Below are 16,745 nucleotides of genomic sequence, written 5' to 3'. Positions count from 1 at the left end.
GCCATTCCCTTATCCAGGGGATCTTCCCAACTCAGGTATCGAACCCAGATCTCCCACATTGCAAGTGGATTCTTTACCAGCTGAGCCACCAGGCAAGTCCAGGAACACTGGAGTGGGTAGTCTATCCCTTCTCCAGTGGATCTTCCTGACCTGGGAATTGAACCAGGGTTTCCTGCATTGCAGGCAGATTCTGTACCAGCTGAGCTACCAGGGAAGCCCATTCTCCACCGAGCCTTGCCCAAATCAGAAGCACTACCTGATGTTATTATTTGGAGAAGCTGACACAGATGGCAGTACCAGAACTTTAAGTCTGAAAAATCAATAGAAAGTATGCTTTTCTTCTAGAAGTTGTGCTAGCTGTTCAGACTATTTGGGATCCCACTTTATATAATTCTCAATTATTTTTTAATGGATTTGTATTGAATTAAGTGTGCTGTTAGGAGACATACCTGTGTCTCTGATAATCTTTCATCTAATTTATAAAGTCTCTTAGGTCATGGGTTGTAAAAAATTCCGTGATTGAAACCTAGTAAGAAGAAATGAATAAAAGAATTCCTTGGGGAAATGAAGACCTAAAGTAATTAAAATATTCCAATGAGGCTCAGTAGTCAACATTCCCTCTCAGATACATACATTGTTCTTCCTATTATCTCAACTCCAGAAAATTAACTACAACTGGAGTGTCCAAGGGAGTTTTAAAATAAAACTCAACATCAAAGAAATTTTGCATTTTCTGTCAAATACTAGCATAACCCTCAAGCAATCATCTTCACTCAAATAAGAAAGTGGAATAGACATAGTTAACATGAAGGCAAAGCAGCAGTATAAATATATACCATAGTATTCTTGGACATGATTACTTTTATTCCTAATAGAGATTTTTAATTTTTATGCCTTTCCTAATTACAGGTTATTTAAATGTTTCTTTTTTTATTTAAACTTATTTTAACATAAAATATTGACATTGTGATAAACAGCATCTGAAATTAAGTTTGTTCTCATTAATTTTATTTCCATATTGTGCACATAAATAGCTACAAGCATCAACAGATCAAGGGCCTTTATTTGTGTGATCATGGTACAGTAATGTTTTAAAGAAGATAGCTTATTTTTAAAACAAGCTTTCTGATATAAACGTGAAATTACATGTTGTCTAAAAATTACTTCTACATAACAAGGGAACTAAGACAAATAGAAGGACTATATATGAAACAAGAATGGCCATATGTGTTGATTGTTAATGCTTTGTCCTAGGGACCTAGAAATTCATTACCCTGCTCTGTTTTTACATATGTCTAAAATTCTTCATAGATTTCTTTTTAAAGTTAGGGCAAAATAAGGGCATTTCCAGGCTATTGAACAAACTAAACTATTCAAATTCCTGTATTTCCAAAATTAAGCTATAAAATTTCCAATTGTGAAGGTTCTAGGGAAGAACTGTATTTTCCCTCTTATTTTTAAAATTTGTTTAGATAAAAGCATCTGTAGCTAATATAATGTTTTATCTGCCATCAGACCACTTCCACATGTACTAATAATGTAACTGAATTTTAAGAGGTTTGCTAGGTTGAGGTATCAGAAATTAAGATTTCTTAAGGTTTTTAGGTGGCAGTACATTAGATAATACAGCTGTTAATATAAAGTGAACATGCTAAATTTTAAGATAATTAAAGATAATGAGTAAATTAAAGCATTCAAAGAATGAGCAATTTTAACAAAATTAAAAACAGATTTCTTATTCTGAAAACTCTGTAATAAGAAATATGAAAAACATGCAGGCTAATACTTGCAGTGATTTTTTCTTGCGCATTAAAGATGCTATTGGAAATATGAACTTGATTTTTCTCATTAGGATGCTGACTTTAACTGTCACCCATCTCTATTTCAATGTAATGTTTCTAACATCATTCATTGGTTTATAACAGTCCTGGCAATATTAAAACAGAAATTAATATATACAGTTCACTGATCTAGACAAAGTTTTATTGATGAGAATCAGAAGTTTTCTTCTTTAAACAGAAGAGAGATTATTGAATCAACAGAGAGGTAACAGAATCATATCAGGAATTTATAAGATTAATTTGTAGTAATATTATCTTCCTGCAAATTAAAATGGACAATGTACTCAACATAAGTTAAAAAAAAATGCATAGTAAGTTTTAATTACTTATGCTGAAAGGTCCTACACTCTACATTATATTGACTATTTAAATCTTCCCAGTCTAAATGTTCAGGACCTTTGCCCTGTTAGAAAAAAACCAAGTGAGTAAATGCAAGTGATTTTAAATTAAGGAGACTGTGCAATTACTTTAGGGAAGAGAAAATTAGCTTATCCATTAGCATTATAGGTTGCTGTAAGGGAAAAACAGGCTGTCTGTTCATTCTATTAACTCTCAACCTCAAGGCAACCAATCATTTCATTAGTAACATTGTTGATTAAGCAGCTCTGAATTAAAAAAAAAAGCTATGTCTTTAGACAATAACACCTTTGCACTATGTTTCTCTAGAATTGCTTTGATCTATTTGGTACATCAGTCAATTGTCAGAAGAGGCAAGTGTTTTATCTAACAGACCTTGATCAATTTTATGAAAAAGTTTATGATAAAAAGAACACTGTAAAATTTATTTTTCTAGTCAAAATAACTTTAAACATAGATGAACATTATTTCAAAGCACAATGTTCAATCTGTATTGAAGTTATTCAATAAAGTAACAGATGAAAGTGTAAATCCTGAATAGTATCATCTGCTTTAAACAAAACAAACGTTTTCACTTTGAACTTTGTAGAGGAAATCATTTTTCCAAACAATTACATGACATACCACTGCAATTATCACTTACTGTTAAAAATTCATACTTCACGAGAAAATATTTTACATTTTTAGATGAATATAATTTCCATCAATGCCAGAAAGTGACACCAAGCGAGCATCTTATGTTTTTTTGTTTAAGTATATATAACCTTAGGCATTTTTCTCTTCTTATAAAACTTCATTTCATGAGCAACGTATTATGATTGTGTTTTCAGAAACACTTCAACATGCGAACGGCTTACATAATGATGCACATATATTGTTATATATGATATTAAATATAAAAGGAAGAGTAAGAATTTTACCTGGTTAATCACCTGTGTTGGTCTCTCTGAAGCTGGCTAGAACAGATGGATTCCCAGGCGATGTCTTGTCGGATGATCCTGACTGAGGGTGGCCGCAGTTTGAAGGGGTGGGACTTGTCTTCAGCAATGAATTCCCAAGGGACTGCTTCCAATCAGGGAATGCTGTCGCAGACAATGAAACCATTCTCCATTTGTTGACCCTAGTTTTGTAAGTACGATCTGCTGTGGGTGTATTCAAGCATCAGTGGAGGGACTGACATATATTTCACTGAAGTTTATAGCATGCAGGATATTTTGAAATAAGGATTACATGAAAATGAGACCGATCTGTCATTTCTTGGAAGTTTTTCCACTGTGTATTAATTTCTTCTAATTTCCCCCCTGTTGAGACATAAAGCATAAAAAGGCTTAACTCCAAGCAGTATAATCTCTCACTTAATGATACTGGGAAGCCCTCTGAAACAAAGCTGGTGGCAGGATACACACCGTCTCTGCCCATGAAAATTTGAATGATGGGTGGGGAGTGGAATCTCCCTATTTTTGGAGCCTCCTTATTCAATTCTGGAGCAGGAAATGGCAACCCACTCCAGTATTCTTGCCTAGGAAATCCAATGGACAGAGGAGTCTGGTGAGCTAGTCTGTGGGGTCGTAAAGAGTCAGACACGACTGAACGATTAATACACTTACCCAGTTCAGGATGGTATTAACCTGTTAGACATCTCTACATCTGATGGTTATTTATGGATAATATTGTCACCATAATTGTATACAGTCATACATTTAATTTCTGCATTGCAGATAGCTTTATTTGACTATCAGTCTGAGAGATGCATTTTCTGGAAGTATTGTGTAGTCTTTCTAGTTTGTTTTGACACTTCTGTCAGTTCCTTTAAGTATATATCTAGACTCCAACAACTCCCACCACTTTGACCTCTCCTGCCCTGGCAGAGCTGACCGGGAGCTCTCTTTCTAACTAGCTCGTCTTTTGCTACACCTCAGTCCCACAGTCTATTCTCCGTACAACAGCCTGGCTGATCTTGTAAAAACCTGTCAGATCATGTCATTTTCCTGCTTCTCCTATAAGGTCCTACTCATAATAAGTGATCTTGAAATTCTTTGGTATCTTCCAACCTGATTCAGAATAAAATAAAAATTCTTAGTGATAGTCTGCTGTAGCCTGGCCCCTCACCCCAGCCCTGTGACCTCCCTTCACACTCTCACACCTTCTCTTGCACTGCCTCGCTTGCTCCCTGAACTCTAGGCACCCACGCCTTCCTGCCCTTCCGCAAAAGTGTCAAGGGCACTCCTGCCTCAGGAACTTGGATGTGCTGATCACTCTCCTGGGATACTCTGCTCCACATGGTTTTCTCTGCTTTTAATTTTCAGTTCAAATGTCAGTTTAACTAAGGGATCCTCCTTAACTGCCTGTGAAAATAGCAAGTACACCTTCATCACACTCTCCTGACCTTGTTTTCTTTCTTTCGTCATAGCATTTAGTTATTTATATGTTTTTGTTTATGAGTTATCTCATCCAAAAGAATATAAACTCCCAGAGAAAGGGGACTTTGATTTATCTTAGCATTGAATAAAGCTTTGCAGAATAGGTACTGAATAAATGCTTTTAAATGAATGAGTGATTAAGCTTTGCTTTTTCTTCCCCATTTTATAGAGTATTCTATCCAATACAATGTAATAGAATAAATGAAATATCAGTCTATTCTAATGATAGCTTATGTTACTATGATAGTTATGACAGCGTAACTATCTAATGTATCTTAAAATCTCAAAACCTGAGAACCCCTTAATGTTCATTGTGATTCATCTTCTGATACCAGGCTGGACTGCATTTTAGTCTGAAATTGAACCTACGGACAGTTTTTTTCCTGATGTTCTTTTATATCTGCTCAATTGGCTTAATTACCTTTATTATAAGAAAATCTTTTCTGCATAAAAACTGGTTTCTTTCCACAAATAATCTCTCAGAAGATTCTGAATGCTCTTAATAGACTTTTTTCTACCTTAAAATATGTGAAGCTTCTTTGAGGCATTAATTTACTATAGGTCTTAATTTATTCTTTCACAGTGAAAATTTATTTCCATATTCATTTTAGCAAAATCTGTACATCTGTATTAAAACATCTATTTACTGGAGATTAAAACATGAAGTGTCAGTTTTGTGAAACAGCATACAAGTAAGGGTAGCTTTACCCTCCCTTAAGCGAGAATTAACTTTCACATTTTATCTCTGGTTTGCCCCAGTGGTTATTTCCAGACAATGTGAGGGAAAATGGTGCAACCAACATATGAATTTCAATTTGTGAAAGGCCTCTATCAATTTGTAACTGTTTTAAAGTTTATGCCAGGTCATCGATTAAGATATAGGTAGTAATGTGAGAGAGCAAATGTGTTAGAACTCAGAGGATGTAGAATGCATAGGACTGGGTGGTTTCAGAATGGTTGGAATGTTAAGGTGTTTCATTAGTTTGGTTAATATATATATAGCAGTGTATTTGCTGTAGCTAAAAACTTGGTAAAGCAGTAGGAGACAGGACAACAGCAGAGCAGTCCTGGTCTGATGGCTTTAAAATAAAATGTTCCCACATATTTAAAAAAATGTTTATTTATTTATTTGGCTGCATCAGGTCTTGGCTGCAGCACGTGGTGTCATCATCGTGTCATGGGGGATCCTTCCTTGTGTCACACAGACTCCCAGTTGTGGTGCTTGGGCTCAGTAGTTACAGTACTTGGGCTCAGTAGTTGCAGGGCTTGGTCTCAGCTGTTCTGCGGGTGTGTGGGATCTTAGTGCTGTGACCAGTGATTGAACCCATGCCCCTTGCATTGCAAGGCAGTTTCTTAACCACTGGACTGCAAAGGAAGTCACCCAAATATTTTTCACTGGATAGTTCTTTTAGGATTTTACCAGGGACCGTATCTGTCTGTGTCTCTGTTCTCTGTTTATCTACTTAACCTATTTAGCTATCTTTAGCCACGCATAAGGGAAGATGGGAGAAGGCAATGGCACCCCACTCCAGTACTCTTGCCTGGAAAATCCCATGGATGGAGGAGCCTGGTAGGCTGCACTCCATGGGGTTGCTGAGGGTCGAACACGACTGAGCGACTTCCCTTTCACTTTTTACTTTCATGCATTGGAGAAGGAAACGGCAACCCACTCCAGTGTTCTTGCCTGGAGAATCCCAGGGACGGGGGAGCCTGGTGGGCTGCCGTCTATGGAGTCTCACAGAGTCGGACACGACTGAAGCAACTTAGCAGCAGCAGTAGCAGAAGGGAAGATACTCAGAATATTTAACAACAGCCTTACCTGAGGCAATAACTAAATGGAATGAAATTTGGCCATAATCCTTGGAGTGGAGTCTCAGTGGCTCCTTACGTTGCTAAGCATCACTCTGATTTGTTGGGTTACAGAGACAGGGTCCCAGTGTAGGTGCTGAGTTCCATAAGGGTGTTCAGGACACTTGATACAGTGACCAACTAATGACCAGCTAGCTAATGACCAATTGGTTGGGAAATGTTTTGCTACTTAACAAGTGGTGATATTTCTTTAATTATGTAATCTCTGCCTTTTAAAATTATACATGCACACAGAAAATAAATTTAAAGGATGGAGTAAAAATAAAAATTGTGGTATCTGTGCACAGTTACTAGTTAATTACTAACCACAATAAATTCTGAGAGCAAGGTTGCTTGTTAATGTTCAGTAGAGTTCAGTTCAGTCGCTCAGTCGTTTCCGACTCTTTGCGACCCCATGAAGGGCAACACGCCAGGCCTCCCTGTCCATCACCAACTCCTGGAGTCCACCCAAACCCATGCCCATTGTGTCGGTGATGCCATCCAGCCATCTCATCCTCTGTTGTCCCCTTCTCCTCCTGCCCTCAGTCTTCCCCAGCATCAGGGTCTTTTCAAATGAGTCAGCTCTTCGCATCAGGTGGCCAAGTATTGAAGTTTCAGCTTCAACATCAGTCCTTCCAATGAACACCCAGGACTGATCTCTTTTAGGATGGACTGGTTGGATCTCCTTGCAGTCCAATGGACTATCAAGAGTCTTCTCCAACACCACAGTTCAAAAGCATCAATTTTTCAGCACTCAGCTTTCTTTATAGTCCAACTTTCACATCCATACATGACCACTGAAAAATCCATAGCCTTGACTAGATGGACCTTTGTTGACAAAGTAATGTCTCTGCTTTTTAATATGCTATCTAGGTTGGTCATAACTTTCCTTCCAAGGAGTAAGCGTCTTTTAATTTCATGACTGCAATCACCATCTGCAGTGATTTTGGAGTGCAGAAAAATAAAGTCAGCCACTGTTTCCCCTGTTTCCCCATCTATTTCCCATGAAGTGGTGGGACTGGATGCCATGATCTTAGGTTTCTGAATGTTGAGCTTTAAGCCAACTTTTTCACTCTCCTTTTTCAGTTTCATCAAGAGGCTCTTTAGTTCTTCACTTTCTGCCATAAGGATGGTGTCATCTGTATATCTGAGGTTATTGATATTTCTCCTGGCAATCTTGATTCCAGCTTGTGTTTCTTCCAGCCCAGCGTTTCTCATGATGTATTCTGCATATAAGTTAAATAAGCAGAGTGACAATATACAGCCTTAACGTACTCCTTTTCCTATTTGGAACCAGTCTGTTGTTCCATGTCCAGTTCTAACTGTAGCTTCCTGACCTGCCTACAAGTTTCTCAAGAGGCAGGTCAGGTAGTCTGGTATTCCCATCTCTTTCAGAATTTTCCACAGTTTATTGTGACCCACACAGTCAAAGGCTTTGGCATAGTCAATAAAGTAGAAATAGATGTTTTTCTGGAATTCTCTTGCTTTTTTGATGATCCAGCAGATGTTGGCAATTTGATCTCTGGTTCCTCTGCCGTATCTAAAACCAGCTTGAACATCTGGAAGTTCACGGTTCACGTATTACTGAAGCCTGGCTTGGAGAATTTTGAGCATTAGTTTACTAGCATGTGAGATGAATGCCATTGTGTGGTAGTTTGAACATTCTTTGGCATTGCCTTTCTTTGGGAATGGAATAAAAATTGTTCTTTTCCAGTCCTGTGGCCACTGTTGAGTTTTCCAAATTTGCTGACATTTTGAATGCAGCATTTTCACAGCATCATCTTTTAGGATTTGAAATAGCTCTACTGGAATTCCATCGCCCCCACTAGCTTTGTTCATAGTGATGCTTCCTAAGGCCCGGCCAACTTCACATTCCAGGATGTCTGGCTCTAGGTGAGTATGAGTGATCACACCTTTGCGATTATCTGTTAGTGGGTGGAAATTGATATTACAAATAAGCTTCAAAAGGTTTTGCTGGCCTTGTCAGATTTTACTTTGTATATTTGCTGATGAACAACACACAATAGAGGGAAACCTCTCAGCTCTTCAAACTTTTTATTGCTGTTTTCATTTGTATTCTTCTTCTTATTATTATTATTAAATCCAATATATAGATGGTAATTGACCACTAAGATCAGTATTGAGAATTGAGAAGAAAAAATAATGTTTCTCATTGGGAAAAAATTAGATTGCTTTTTCTACCCTCACTAAAATTTGTGCCACTATTGAAGCCTTTATTACTTCACCTGTGATTGTTTCTTGTGATACTTACCAGATTTGACTACTAGACTGTTTTCTGGAGTCGAGGACAGGAGGTTTTCATTTAAATGTGAGAACTCTAAACCATATAAAGAGCTCCTCAGGATAAAGAGTCATTTTATCCATTGCTATATTTTCCCAATCTTCATAAATCTTGAGCTCTATGCATCCTTAATGACCATTTTTTTAGCACAGTTTATATTTCCTAATCTGTGTCACCAGGTATGGTGGGAGATACTGGAGATAAGTACAGATATAAATATAAACTTGCCTTCTAAAGATTTCCCATCTTGTTGAGAAACTAGAATAAACTGTCAAATGATAAATAAATCAACAAATCAGTTTAAGTGATAGATGGGTGACATAACATAGTTTTTAAGTGTTTGGCAGTCTATGCAAGTCTTTCCATAAATTATTTTGTTAACTATCAGTGCAGGAGTTTTTATAATGTAGACCTGAAATTACTATCCAGGCATAGTATCATTGCAACAGTTGTGGTCTGACTGCTACAGATAATGAATTATGGTAAAATATGTGTGTGTGTGCTCAGTCACTTAGTCTTTTCTGACTTTTTGCAGCCCTATGGACTATAGCCCACCAGGCTCCTCTGTCCATGGGATTCTTGAGGCAAAAATATTGGAGTGGGTTGCCATGCCCTCCTCCCAACTCAGGGATCAAACCCACATCTCTTGTGTCTCCTATAGTGGCAGCAAGTTCTTTCCTCCTAGAGACACCTGGGAATCCCAAAATATATGTGCAACTAGCTATTAGGTGAGGACCAGGGGATGGAATCTGAGTTATATTCACATTATTTGAACCATGTATGATGAAAACACATGTATGCTTATGCAGTTGAATAATTTGATAATTTTAAGGTGGAAAAAAAGTGAAAGTGAAAGTCACTGTGTCGTCTCCAACTCTTTGGGACTCCATGGATAGTCCATGGAATTTTCCAGGCCAGAATACTGGAGTGGGTAGCCTTTCCCTTCTCCAGGGAACCTTCCCAACCCAGGAATGAACCGGAGTCTCCTGCATTGCAGGCAGATTCTTTACCAACTGAGCTATCAGGGAAGCCCAATATTTATTTATTTATTTGTTTTTTTAGGTATTGCCAAATGCTCTTTAGAATCCATCATAATGATATTTTAGGAAAAACAAAAAAGGTTGGTGCTGCAAATTTATGCATCCATGTGAACTGTCAAGCAAATACTGAATATTTTTCCAGTGAATGTTTACAGCTGACTTCAGTGGAGGTTGTTTCACTTTCAGAGATATATTAATCAAGGAAAAGTGAAACCATGAATTTAGCCATAGGAAATTTGAGAAAAAGCTTTGTGTCATTTATATGCTAAAGAGGTCAAGATCATGGGCAAAATCTGTCAAGAGTAAGATGTGACTTTGCCACCAGGTATGGGTGGCACAGTTGGTAAAGAATCTGCCTCCCAGGGCAGGAGACACAAGAGATGCCGCTTTGATCCCTGTGTTGGGAAGATCCCTGGCATAGGAAATGACAACCCACCCCAGTTGTGTTGCCTGGAAAACTCCATGGACAGAGGAGCCTGGCGGGCTATATCCTGTGAAGTCACCTCAGACATCTCCCTCTCTCTCTCTCTCTCTCTCTCTCTCTCTCTCTCTCTCTCTCACACACACACACACACACACACACTCAAGTGCTGAAGAAAGCAAGAAATGCAGCAGAATCTGTACTCCCTGGGTTGGAAGACAGTTTATACTCAGACTTCCAATCTGATACTGAAGAAGACATTCAGTTACTAAGACAGATAAAATGTAGTTACTAATGCAAACCTATTTTGGTTTTTGGTTGCTTAAAAGTGGATATTTAACATTTTTCTTTGGGGAAAAAAAACCATTTTTTTTTTTTTTACAGAAAGGTATTTTACAATAAGTTGTCTTCAAATGCAGACAGTTTGTATTTGAATGAAGAACATCCCACTGGCCTCATAATAAGGTTTCAACATTGAGTCCCTTGGACTGCAAGGAGATCCAACCAGTCCATTCTAAAGGAGATCAGCCCTGGGATTTCTTTGGAAGGAATGATGCTAAAGCTGAAACTCCAGTACTTTGGCCACCTCATGCGAAGAGTGGACTCATTGGAAAAGACTCTAATGCTGGGAGGGATTGGGGGCAAGAGGAGAAGGGGACAACAGAGGATGAGATGGCTGGATGGCATCACTGACTCGATGGACATGAGTCTGAGTGAACTCCGGGAGTTGGTGATGGACAGGGAGGCCTGGCGTGCTGCGATTCATGGGGTCGCAAAGAGTCGGACACGACTGAGCGACTGATGTGATTTGATCTGATCTGAGGGGGCAGATCTGAATAGAGCAGTGTGGTAATCCTTCTCCAATAAGAAACTTGACCAGTTTTCCTGTCAATTTGACTTCCCAGTTCATTCTGCTGTCTCTGCCAGTACTTCTCCAGGCCGAGAGCTGAATAGAAAATTAGGACAGAATCACAGAGAAATGCCACTTCAGCTTACGTCAGTTCTTACATAGACGATAGATGTAGAAGTAGCTTTGAACATTAAACACACACACGCACAAACATTTTATAAATGGGTATATAAGGTGTTTTTTAGATATCAGATTTATGAGGATGATATTTATTTTCTGATAAGCAAGGATTAAATGTAAATATGTAATAACAAAATGTAAATATGTTATAAAAGCCTATTTGGAGACTCTATCCTGGGATCTATGGTGTTACCATGATGCTGGACAGATACGTGCTTCTTAGTAAAAATTTCTTAGTGTGAAAAAAATTTTTACTGTAAATATAGAAGTTGGAATGATAGTTTTCTAACAACTTTTATAATCACTAAAGAGGAACTATGTCCTTCATATTTGTTTTTAAAATATTTCTCCACAACATTTGAAGTTCATAAAATTAGTATATTCCTGGCTTTGCAAACCACTTTTTTAGATCAAATACAAGCTTAAAAATCCATTTAACTGTTCTTCAGCAAAGGGATAAATTTGTTCATTTTCTGAGTTCTGTGTTGTGCTTCAATTAGATTACTGTCTAACTGGTTTCCATCCACTTTCCGGATTACCTTAATAGAAAATAACATTACTGCCCCAGGTCATTTCTCCTGATATAAATGGATTAGATACATATATTTTCTTAGTGCTCCTTTAGGGAGGTTTAATCCGGCAGCAGCATTTTCTGAATTTAACACTGGCCGAGAAACACTGTATCCATTAGCGACCAAGGTACAGTTAGATGTTAACTAAGTTATCTTACTCCATTTTGTAGGTAGATTGTGTTCTCTTTAGAGAAAATTAAATTCGTAGAAGAATTCTTTTCCCTTGGAAATGAAAAACCTTTTTGCATGGTTAGCAGCTGCCGTTCTACTTTTTGATGCTGTACATAGTGTGATGGAAAAGATGAAGTACTTCATAATCAAGACAGTGTCTCAGAAGAGATTGCAGTCATGTATATACATCTGGGAGAAGCTCATTTTATATTTGAAAATAAACATTTTTTGATGACTGAAAATCAAACCCTTCTCTTTGAGTGCTGAGAAATGAGAGAGGGCAATTTGCATTTCACAGATCTAGAATTATAAGCGTGCTATTGTGTCTTTAGTTTTTCTCCATGAGGAAGAGCACTCTCCACATGTTGCTGGGGCTGTTAGAAGCCCTCTGTGCCAAAAGGCTGGATCAAAGCCTATTATCTTAGTGATCTTTGTCTCTTTTGGACCAAGCCAGAGGATTAACAATACATTTTTTACAAAAATTGGATTTATGGAGTTATCTGCATGTTGAAAGTATGTTTCCATTACCCTAATTTCTACACCCAAGGTCTTAAGAAACCTCCTTTCCTTTACCTCTTTTTATCCAGTCATCCTCCCTAAGTCCTAAGACAGTCTGGTTTCCCCAAGTACACAGGGGCAAGGTTGGGCTATGAGAGGGAGGGAACAAACAACATATGTATGGGCTTGAATGTTAGCAAGCAGAGAGGTGCATGTTTCCCTGGTGGCTCAGATGGTAAAGAAACTGCCCACTATGCCAGAAACCTGGGTTCGATCTCTGGGTCAGAAAGATCCCCTGGGGAAGAAAAGGGCAACCCACTCCGGTATTTTTTTTTTTAATGGTTGGACTTTCTTGTGATTTGCTATTGAAAGTCTCAATATCCATGCACACAAAAATATTACATTTTGCTATTAGAAAGTGTTCTTGCATTCTCCAATGGTACTCTGTAGTCATGCATTAAACAGAATTTTAAAGGAAACCAGGAAAGGACAGGACAAGATAGGAGGGTAAAAAAAACCCAATCTCAAGGTCATCCCACAGATGAGCAATGTGCCAGATGGGGCAGTGTCACCTTTTGGCAGACTTCAGACCACAAGTTTCAGGAGTCCGCTGTATTAAAATCTGTGGTTATCATATTTCAAAGGCGTTAATGTAGTAGTTTTATGGAAATTATCAAAAGCAGAGAAAATACTGGCACACGGATAACATGCTAACTATAGAAAATAATTAGCACTTTTAGGCAGTGGGGATTGGAAGATCAGTTTTTCTAAATTCTCCACCAAACTCATCTAACATTTTTCAGAATACAGCAAAGGAATTTCAAAGCAGAAAACCACACCAAATTCTAAGGATTCGTGGTCTCATAATGCATCATTCTAGAATGTTCTAGAGTCTTAGTGATCTTTGCTGGAAATCCTACCGTGTATCTTCAGACTAGAACCAATAATTGAAAGTTGCGGGTAAACCTGGCTCATACAGGAAAATGCATCGCTGTATTTCAGGTCTTTACAAGCAGATGTTTTTGTGGGGCTTGCCAACAGAGGAAAGAAACTACTTCAGGTCTATGAGCCACCAACAAATCTGAATGGCACCGATGGGGCTTACGGGCCATATTGAACAAGCAGGAAGAAAACTTGAATGGAAGTCAGGGAATCATCTCACATCCTGGCTCTTTCACCAAAACTCTATTTGTGGGTATACAGGATACATTTTCCCCATCCAAAGGCAATCCAGAAATTCTCCCACAGGCTTTAGAAATCAAATAATGAATGATATCACCTTTAGTAGTAAAATAAGGAAACATAAAATACAACAGCAAAGATAGAGTTTCACATCATAATGGTAATTTCCCTTAACACATAAATAACAAACCGCAGGCCATTCAACTTGTCAAAAGGAAAGTATGGGTTATTACTCAACTATTTTAGATTTAAATTTGTTACTACTGTACACTGCTGCATACTAATGTTGATTGACCCTGATACATTCTTTGGTAGTGCTGAGGTTTTTGTATATATATATTTTTTCCATGGTAAGACTTTTTCTGCTGGTATGGAACCCATCACTCAGTTGTGTCCGACCCTTTGCGACCCCATGGACTGTAGCTTACCAGGCTCCTCTGTCCATGGGATTTTCCAGGCAAGCATACTGGAGTGGGTTGCCATTTCCTTCTCCACACTCCAGTATGCTTGCCTGGAAAATTCCACAGACAGAGGAGCCTGGCGGGCTATGGCCATGGGATTGCAAAGCATTGGACATGACTGAGCAACTTCACTCATTCACTCAAGAAGAAAGGACCATTATGTGTGAAAATAGACTAAATTCTACTTTATTGAGGCCCCTCAGGGACATATTTAGATAGGTCTAAGCTAGAAAAGTGAATACAAAATTTTGCTTTTAATCCTAGTATTCTAACACGGGCACAGGAAATTTTCATTTAATTTTACTGATTTTATTTGTTTGAAACATCAAGTGTGCAATTTGAAATTCTTTAATGATTATTTTTATATTATTTTCAAATTTTATCTTCTGAACAGTTAGCTCCATGGGTGTGTGATACCTGTGTATGTGTTAAGTCACTCATTTGTTTTCGACTCTTTGCGACTCCATGGTCTGTAGTTGACCAGGCTCCTCTGTCTCTGGGATTCTCCAGGTAAGAATACTGGAGTGGGCTTGTCTTGCCCTTTCCAGGGGATCTTCCCAACCCAGGGCTTGAACCCATGATTCCTGCATTGCCCACATTGCCAGGAGGATTCTTTACCATACATGTAGGATAAAATGGTGCTTCCATTTTGATTTATTTATCTTAGCACTGGATCTGAAAAAGATTAAACAGTCTTATCAAGCAGTTTTAAGCTGTTCGTTCCACCTTCTGCATCCATAGTATGACTGCAGCATCTCAAGAAACTATGTCTGAATTACGAAAGCAAAGGTTTTGTAGAAGCCACATTCAGAAGACCAGTCACTTCTTAAGGGGAAAGAAGTTACTGTAATTGGCATACAGTACTCATGTTTTATCCCTAGGGATTTGAATAGTAACCCCTTCTATCCCTAAAGCCAAGGGATCTCCACCATTGCTACTGTGATATGGGAAAGGGAAGGAAATTGACATTGGATTGCAGTAGCCAGTGTCAGAGGCTGTCACACCAGATGGCATTCCTTGCTTAAGATTCTTCTTGCTAGGAAGCAGATTTGTATTTTTTTTCTTGCAGTAGTTTAATATATAATCTCTGAAATGATAACAATAATGACATTTCTCCTTTCCATCGATTTGGGATAGAATCAGTACATTGACAAAAAGTACTTAAATTCTGTGCAAATAGAATAGAAAATGTGCAATTTATAATAGAATTTTATCAAATAGTTGGGAAACCAGGCAGTATGTTCTTGTGGAAGCTGCACCAGCTTTGGAAGCAATATTCAATTTATTTATCCTTTTAGAGACTCAGTTTATTCATACAAAATAGGAATTCAACTTTCAGGATGCTGTGAACATCAGATGAGATTAGGTATGGAAAACACTTATCACAATTCTTGGCACATACCACTTCCTGATAAATAGTAGTGACTATTATAGTTTATGGGGGCTATGCCCTAACATATTAATTTGATCATAGCAAAAACTTATGATCTCAACATGTTTTAAGGATGTGTGTATACATATATACACTCCATCTGTAAAATGTATATGTTTCCATTGTAATACTCTTGGGAATACAGTCAAATGACCACTTAAATGGGGATAACAATATGACATATTAACAGACTAACTGAACCATATCTTTGTTTACTATTATTAAAATAAGGATTTCTAAAGCAACTGGCACACTTAGCATTCTCACAGGTTCACTTACAAAGTATCATGGAATTAAACGCTTTGGATATTGTGCCCCAGTATTGAAAAAAAGAGCTCAAATTTGGTAGGAAAATACAGCTTCTAATCATGACTTTGGTACAGAGGTAAACAGTTTCATTTTGAGTGATATGCGGTGTAAATTGCACTCTTACTTAGTCTAGGACTGCAGAAAAGTTATTCATTCTTAGCTGCTGAAGGCTTTCATCAGTAGCTTAATGGAATAAATCATTATTCTTTTCAAAAAAGTCTTTATGGTTTTTTTTTTTTTGCTTTTATGTAAAATTCTAATTATAGAATAATTCTAGTATAATTAGACAACTGAGTAAATTTTCATGTGTTTATTTAAAGGTGAAGTTAAGTTTTATCTCAGAGAAGGCCATGGCACCCCACTCCAGTACTCTTGCCTGGAAAATCCCGTAGATGGAGGAGTTGGACACGACTAAGCGACTTCGCTTTCGCTTTTCACTTTCCTGCATTGGAGAAGGAAATGGCAACCCACTCCAGTGTTCTTGCCTGGAGAATCCCATGGATGGAGGAGCCTGGTAGGCTGCAGTCCATGGGGTCGCTAAGAGTTGGACATGACTGAGCGACTTCACTTTCATTTTCCCTTTCATGCATTGGAAAAGGAAATGGCAACCCACTCCAGTGTTCTTGCCTGGAGAATCCCAGGGATGGGGGAGCCTGGTGTCAGGCATGACTGAAGCGACTTAGCAGCAGCAGCAGTTGCTTGTATATTTTTGAGATTAGTTGTTTGTCAGTTGCTTCACTTGCTATTATTTCCTCTCATTCTGAAGACTGTCTTTTCACCTTACTTATGGTTTCTTTTGTTGTGCAGAAGCTTTTAATTTTAATTAGATCCCATTTGTTTATTTTTGCTTTTATTTCCAAT

General features: G+C 38.0%; 1 protein-coding gene and 1 long non-coding RNA gene across 2 annotated transcripts in view; one reads left to right on the top strand and one right to left on the bottom strand.

The window, feature by feature from the left end:
* The window catches only part of DLC1 (DLC1 Rho GTPase activating protein), a 522,282-nt gene extending 519,061 nt beyond the window's left edge, over nucleotides 1–3,221 (bottom strand). The window contains exon 1 of the mRNA XM_024986239.2: nucleotides 3,119–3,221. The gene's annotated coding sequence lies outside the window, so the exon portion shown is untranslated. The remainder of the gene's footprint in view (nucleotides 1–3,118) is intronic.
* The window catches only part of LOC104976069 (uncharacterized), a 287,898-nt gene that overhangs the window by 24,381 nt on the left and 246,772 nt on the right, over nucleotides 1–16,745 (top strand). The window lies entirely within an intron of this gene.

The sequence above is a fragment of the Bos taurus genome, chromosome 27 (assembly GCF_002263795.3).
Source record: "Bos taurus isolate L1 Dominette 01449 registration number 42190680 breed Hereford chromosome 27, ARS-UCD2.0, whole genome shotgun sequence".
Lineage (NCBI taxonomy): Eukaryota > Metazoa > Chordata > Mammalia > Artiodactyla > Bovidae > Bos > Bos taurus.
This window is presented reverse-complemented; position numbering and strand designations above follow the sequence as displayed.